The 7,507-nt window shown below is 38.6% G+C and overlaps 1 pseudogene; it reads right to left on the bottom strand.

The window, feature by feature from the left end:
- Nucleotides 1-1,418: 1,418 nt before the first annotated feature.
- On the bottom strand, nt 1,419-3,228 carry LOC144368392 (glutamate dehydrogenase 1, mitochondrial-like; annotated as a pseudogene).
- Between the last annotated feature and the right edge of the window lie 4,279 nt (nt 3,229-7,507).

Below are 7,507 nucleotides of genomic sequence, written 5' to 3'. Positions count from 1 at the left end.
TTCAAAGTAGTTCCGTTTGGACTTGTGTGGTTTGTACATATAACCATAAAATTTTAGCTATTTATTAATCTTCCCACAAGGAACATGACATATCATTGAATAATATTTAAGATCCCATATTAATAGCTTAAACTTTCTTCTTACAAGTCTTGCATGCTTTTTATTCAATTTATTTTTCTTGGTTAATATTTTATGGCTTTTGTTAATGAAAACATTTTCTATTTTTTGTCACTAATTATTGATATATACTGGGTTGCTGATCATTTATTTATTTTTTGAAAATGTAGACTTTTAATAACTGCCTTTATCACCAGGTTAAGTCATGCAGTTACAAAGTAGTTGGAAATCTGTGAAAGGGCATTATTGTTAAAAAAAAAAAAAAAAAGAAGAAGAAGAAGAAGAAGAAGAAGAAAAAAAAAAGCGCTCATTCTTACATAAATACCTAGAACTTCACTGGGACACTGCTCAAAAGGCCAAAAGGCCCTGGCCAAAAAACTCCATAAACACTAGAACCTATGTTGTTTTCAGCCTGCTGTTAATGAAGCTGGGTGCAGAATGCAAAGCCTCCAGAAGGGGAGGGCACACAGGTTGAGTCAGTGCTCAGAGCCAGCTGGACTCCAAACAGGGAGCCCAGTGGTTTTTCTTGGGACACTCTACTTGAATTATGGTTTAGTCAACACAATAATCTTCAAAAGGGAAGAACAATTAACATGATAAGGAGATTACTACATTCTTTGGACTATGTGTCATAATGGCAGTTAGAAAATTCTGATAGTTTTAACAAAAATAGCCTCCAGTGTTTCCAGGTATGAAGACAGATCTCCATCAGGCTTTTTATTTCTGCTGGACAATATATGACTGATAAGCTATAAATGATATTACTTTATGTTATAAAAATACTAGCTTTTTTCATTTACTATGTTTATAGGCATTCACTGCTTGAGTCAAGGTTAGGCTTATTAAGTGATTCAAGGCAATTTTATTACAGCAGCATGTACTTATTTTATTCTATGAGAATAAAATGTATACAAGACAGCTTTTATTTTTTTTGCAACTTATAAAATTGAGTTATTATGCAGATGTAAAATACCAATAACTCATTTGAGGACCATGTCACCTTTCAAAAACCATATATCTAATTCTCACATGTATCAAAGTTACAGCATGTCCCAGACCTGCCAGAGCAAAACTGAGTAACTGTTCTTGACTGCTTTCCTTGGCAACAACCCTTTTTTTTTTTTTTATTTTTGGGAAGAGCCCTGGAGCAAGGCAGCATAGTCAGGTGGAAGACACTTTTAATTTAAAAGCAAATTGCCTAAGTGGCTTTCTGGAATAGGTAATTTCTACTTTCACACTCAGATTGTATACGATCCCCTAAACTTAATTTCTTTCTTCTTAAGGGGCTGAATCAAATTGACTTGTTTAGAACAGTGTCCATTGTTTAATGAGTCATGAGAGAAAGATTTCTGCAGTTACATGTAAACTTGTGATAGGTCAGCAGAAGTTACAGAGGGTGGTGAGGAAGTTAACCATGATCCATTTATGTGAAGGTCACGCCAGCTTCATTGTATACTTTGAAGACTTTCTCAATGGCATTGACATAGGCAGCTGTTCTCAGGTCCAAGCCCAGGTTATATTTCATGGCTGTTCGCATAATTTGCCTGGCTGAACGCTCCATGGTGTAGGCTAAGCCAGAATGCACAATGTCTTTCTCTGATGCACCCGATATCCTGTCCTGGAACTCTGTGGTGGGTACAATAGGAATTGTTCCGCCATGCTTCCCAAATTTTCTTTCTAAGCTCTCTTGAACAGACATGAGCAAGTGGTAGTTAGAATCCCTTTCATATTTGAAGGTTAATCAGCCATAGCTGACATGATTCAGATTCTTCAGCCACTCAAAGTAAGATATTGTCACTCCGCCAGCATTTAAGTAGAGATCTGGAATAACCATGATGTTCCTCTCCAGGAAAATCTTATCAGCTTCTGGAGTGGTTGGTCCATTGGTACCTTCAGCAATGATCTTGGCTTTCACTCTGGATGCAAAGGATTTGGTCAACTGCTTCTCACTAGCAGCAGGGATCAGTATGTCACAGTCAGCCTCCAAGATGCTTCCTTCATAGACCTTTGCTTTGGGGAAGCCCAGAATTGATCCATGTTGCAGTTTGAAATCTTCCAGTTCCTTTGGGTCAATACCATCTGGATTCCATATACTCCCATCAGATTCACCAACACCAACACATTTAGCACCAAAACGATGTAAATACCTCATAGAGTGCAGGCCCACGTTACCAAAACCCTGAACCACAAATGTTTTATCTCCAAATCCTGGTGTCATTCCTAAAATGCTCATGTAACAAGCTTCATTGATGAAGTTTTCAATTCCATGGAAAACACCACGGCCAGTAGCAGAAATTCGCCCATGGATGCCTCCTTGATTGATGGGTTTACCAGTAACACAGGCATGTGCATTAATATCATAGTGCCCTATGGTGCTGACACCTATAGGTGTCAGCGATCCAGGACATCTCTCGCTCACCCGTGCTCATGTCTGGGGCAGGCACATCAATACCAGGACCAATAAAACCTTTTTTTGCGAGCTCCATAGTGAACCTTCTTGTGATCTTTTCCAATTCATTATCTGTATAGTTCTTGGGATTGATCTTAACACCTGCTTTAGCACCCCTAAATGGCACATCAACCCCTGCACACTTATAAGTCATCAGAGAAGCCAATGCTTTTACTTCATCTACACTCACATCAGTGCTGTAACGGATACCTCCCTTGCAGGGCGTGCGGTGCTGGCTGTGCTGGGCCCGGTAGCCCTCGATGACCTCCCAGGAACCGTCGTCGCTCCGAATGGGGAAGGAGAGGCTCAGCACATGGTTACAGGGCTTGATGATTCTCAGGATGCCTCGCACCCGGTTCCGCTTCTGTTCCTCACTCTCCCGGGTCTTCAGGTCCTCCACCAGCTTATCCTCCACGATGCTGGCACCACGGTCGAAGAAGCCCTCCACCATCTTGAAGAAGCTGGGGTCGTCTTCACGGTCGGCAGCCGCCTCGCTGTAGTGGCGCCTGGAGGGCGGCGTGAATCCCGGCTGCGGGGAGGCGGCGGGTTGTCCGCGGGCCCAGCCCAGCAGCGCAGCTGAGTCGGGGCGCAGAGGCCAGCGCAGCGGGTCCAGACAACAGCAGCGCTTCGCCCAGGCGGCAGTACATGGCGGAAGGTAGAGGCGAGAGGCCAGCGGGCCGCAGAAGAGGTGCGATTGGAGGCCTGGGACTGAGGGAGCGCTGCTCATTTATTATACTTGCCCTTATAAAATCTAATTTTTATCAGTATTCTCATTAATACAGAATATATAATGTTTTCTGAATTTCTTTTTTTTAATATATTTTTTAGTTGTAGTTGGACACGATATCTTTGTTTTATTCATTTTTTTTAAATGTGGTGCTGAGGATCAAACCCAGGGCCTTGCATGTGTAGGCAAGTACTCTACTGCTGAGCACAACCCTAGCCCTCTAAATTTCTTTATTGAAGTAATAAATGCCGAAATCAAAGATTTTTCTATTTGATAACAATATTTATATCATATTCTATTTTTATTATTGCATTCATTAAAGCTCAACCAAACAGTAAGTACTTGGAATTGTAAGTCATTCTTCCCATTTTTCAAAATTGTTGCCTTTTAAATGTTTTGTAGTAAATACTCTTTATCCAATTTAGGGAGTAGTTTTGTACTTTATGTTTGTGTTAATGGTCTCAATTCCCCCATTAAGACAAACATTAGCAAAATGGATCAGAAAACACCATATAGCTATGCTCTGCTTACAAGAAATAGGTGAAGACACCCATAAGCTGAAGGTAAAAGAATGAAATAAATTATTCCATGCATATTTCTTTTTTCCGGAAAAGAAGCAGGAGTAGCTATTCTCATATCAGACAGGCAAACTTTTTCAAGCAACAGTGAATCAGGATGAAAAAAAGAGGCCACTACATTTTGGTAAAGGGAAAATTCTAATAAGAAGTATAACAATAGTAATCATTTATGCCCCAAATTTTGATGCACTCAATTACATAAAAAATTCTAATACATTTAATCCTAGATGGACCCCAACACAATAATACTAGGTGATTTCTACACACCTTATCATCAATATATAGGTCATCAAAACAGCAAATCAATAAAGATATCTCCACACTAATTAACACTTTAAATCAAATAGATCTAGAGAATATTTCACTCCAAACCAACTGAGTTTACCTTTTTATCAGAAGCACATTGAACTGCCTCCAAATTATATCACAATCTAGGCCACAATGCAAAAATATCAATACTACCTCATGTATTCTATAGATCATAATAGAATAAATCTAGAAATCAACAGCAAGAAAAATAATAAAAAACACAGAAACACATGGAGATTCAACAATACTCTTGGCAATAAAGAATGGATGAAATAAGAAATGAGGACATGTTTATAAATGAATGAGAGCAGGAATGGAACATATCAAAGTCTCTGGGATGGTATACAAGCAATTCTAAAAGTATGACTGACTGTGTGTATTAAAAGAATAGGGAGAATCCTAACTTATTAAGCTCATTCTCTACCTCAATGCCTAAGAAAAAGAAGAACATGCTAACTCCAAAACTAGCAGAAGATAGGAAATAATTAAGATAAGAACCTAAATCAATGAAATTGAGACTAAGAACACAATACACAACATCAGTGCAATGAAGAGTGCGTGCTTTGAAAAGATAAATAATATCGACAAACTTTTAGACAAACTAACTGAAAGTGTGAGAAGAACTATTCAAAAACATCAGAGGTGAAAAGGCAATATCACTGCATACCCTTCTGAAGTGCCAAGAATTATCAGAACTTATTTTAAAAAACATACTCAATGAAATGGAAAATCTGCAAGACATTAAAAAATTCTATACATCCATGACCTGATCAAATTGAATCAGGAAGATTTAGAAAATCTGAACAGACCAATTTCAAGTAATGAAATTGAAATAGGAATTAAAAATCACCCATAAAAGAAAAAACCAGAACCAGATGGGTTATTACCTGAGTATTACCTGACCTTTAGAAGAAACAACACCAGTATTTCTCAAATTATTTCATGAAACTGAAATGTAAGGGAAACTCCCAAATGTAGTCTGTGAAGCCCTTATAATGCTGATATCAAAGCCAGACAAAGAAGCATCAAAGAAAGATAACTACAGAACAATAACACCCATGAATAGATGCAAAAACTCTTAAAATATTAGCTAACCACATTCAAAAACACATCAAAAAGATAATACGCCATGATCAAGTTGGTTTCTTTCCAGGGATGCAAGATTGGCTCAACATAAGCAAAGTAAGAAAAGTATTGCACTACTTAAACAGAATTAAGACAAGAATCACATGATCATCCTAATAGGAAGAGAAAAGGCCTTGGATAAAATCCAACACCTATTCATGTAAACACTGGAGAAGCTAGGGATTAAATACATTTACCAACTTAACATCCTAAAGGTCATTCATGACAACCCAATCCAACAGCATACTGAATAAAAGGAAACTAAAAACAATACCTCTAAAATCAGGAACAAGACAAGACTGGGCAAAGGAAATCAAAGGGATACCAATAGGCAAAGAAGTCAAATTATTTCTGCTTGCTGATGACATGATGCTATATCTAGAAGACTCCCCCCCCCTCTGAAACAAAATGAACCCCACCAGAAGACTTCTAGTTGAGCAAAGTAGCAAGTTACAAAACAAACACCCAGAAATCAACAGCTTTCCTATAGACTACAACCAGCTGTGGAAGAAATCAGGAAAATGACTGCATACACAATAACATAAAAAAATAATTTTATATTGCAAAATGCCCAATAAACTCAGAACTGCTATACATGCCCATAAGGAATTACTTATAACATTGAGGAAAATACCTCATGACTTTGGGTCTTCATTTATCATTAAAATATGAGAATTGGACTATATGCTTTTGTTATGGTCTAAATTAATCAATACAAGTAATAAGTTATAGATTATAGAGTAGAATTAAAAATTATAGATTAGAATGAGAAGTATCCTTGGATTATAAGATAAGTGTTATACAATTAGTGATGTTAATTTACCTTAGTCTGCCCTCATTATAAGATAGAAGAAATAACAGTAAGACAGAAGTGGTAATAGTACAATAATATAATCACAAAACTGGAAGACATAAGATTTAAGGTTGTTAGCAATAAGATATAGACAATGCATGTTCATGTGTGTATGCCCATAGGTTTTATATAGTTACAGGACATTCTACTACTGAGCCACATCCCCTGTCCCAACTTTCCCCTCCCCTCCTTCCTTCCTCTGTCATCCCTCCCCTCCCCTCCCCCTCCCCTCCCCCCTCCCCCCTCCCCCCTCCCCTTCCTTGTGTCTTTCTTTCCCTGGACATTGAGCCCAGGGGCACTTAACCACTGTGCTACATCCCCAGCCCCTTTTTATTTTATTTTATTTTATTTTTTTAATTTTGCAACAGGGTCTCATCTCAGCAAAATAAAGTCTCTGAGGCTACCCTTGAACTTAGGATCCTCCTGCCTCGGCCTCCCAAGAAGATGGGCTCCTAGGCCTGCGCCACCACTGCCCTGGGCCGGTGGACTTTCTGATGATCCAGTTAATGAAGAGCAGTTTTAAGTTCCTCGGTGATTTGATGAAGGTAGCACTCAAAAAATTCATAACCGCCGACTGCCACTAGGATAAAATGGTCAATGACTTGTCTTCTGAAATGCCATTGAAGATCAGCTACCAAGTGAGAAAACTCAACTCTGATGAACGCTTCAGCTCAACTATGAAGAAAACTTGGAGTCTCTCCCTCCCTCCCTCCCTCTCTCTCTCTCTCTCTTTCTCTCTCTCTTTCTCTCTCTCTTTCTTTCTTTCTTCCAAACTTGACAATCCTAAAATCATACATGGTATTACCAATAGCAACTGTAAAGCTGAAAGACACTTACAAAAGCTATCAATAACAAAACAAAACGAAAAACAAATTTTGGCCAACCATGCGAGAAGACGACTGAAGGATCTTACTGCTCTCTGTAAAAAACATTACAAAGTCATTATGAAGAATCAATCAAAAAGCATGCAGCTCAAACCCCTCCCCCCCCCAAAAAAAAGGAGAAAAAATATCATATAAGTGTGTCAGGCAGTTAATTTTAAAAATCATGTTATTTTTCTGGATTGCTAATGATTTTCAATTTGCCCGTTTTTAGAAATTTATAACTTGTTAGGACTCCTTTTCTTCTTCTTAAAATAAAAATTGGTACCTGATTTTGCATTTACATTTTGTATTCTTTCCCTTTATGGTCGGACCTCTGTCCACACGGGGGTTTTATCAAGGCTGAATAATGACAATAAAAATGCCGGCTCCACTCCGAGTGCACCACTTGAACTTCTCCGCGTCTCCTACCTCCTTACTGATGGGGGAATGAAGTCCCCCAGATGTCGGGGAACCTGTCCAGGGTTA

The sequence above is a fragment of the Ictidomys tridecemlineatus genome, chromosome 11 (assembly GCF_052094955.1).
Source record: "Ictidomys tridecemlineatus isolate mIctTri1 chromosome 11, mIctTri1.hap1, whole genome shotgun sequence".
NCBI lineage: Eukaryota > Metazoa > Chordata > Mammalia > Rodentia > Sciuridae > Ictidomys > Ictidomys tridecemlineatus.
The sequence above is the reverse complement of the archived record's forward strand: the minus strand, read 5'-3'. Positions and strand labels throughout refer to the sequence as shown.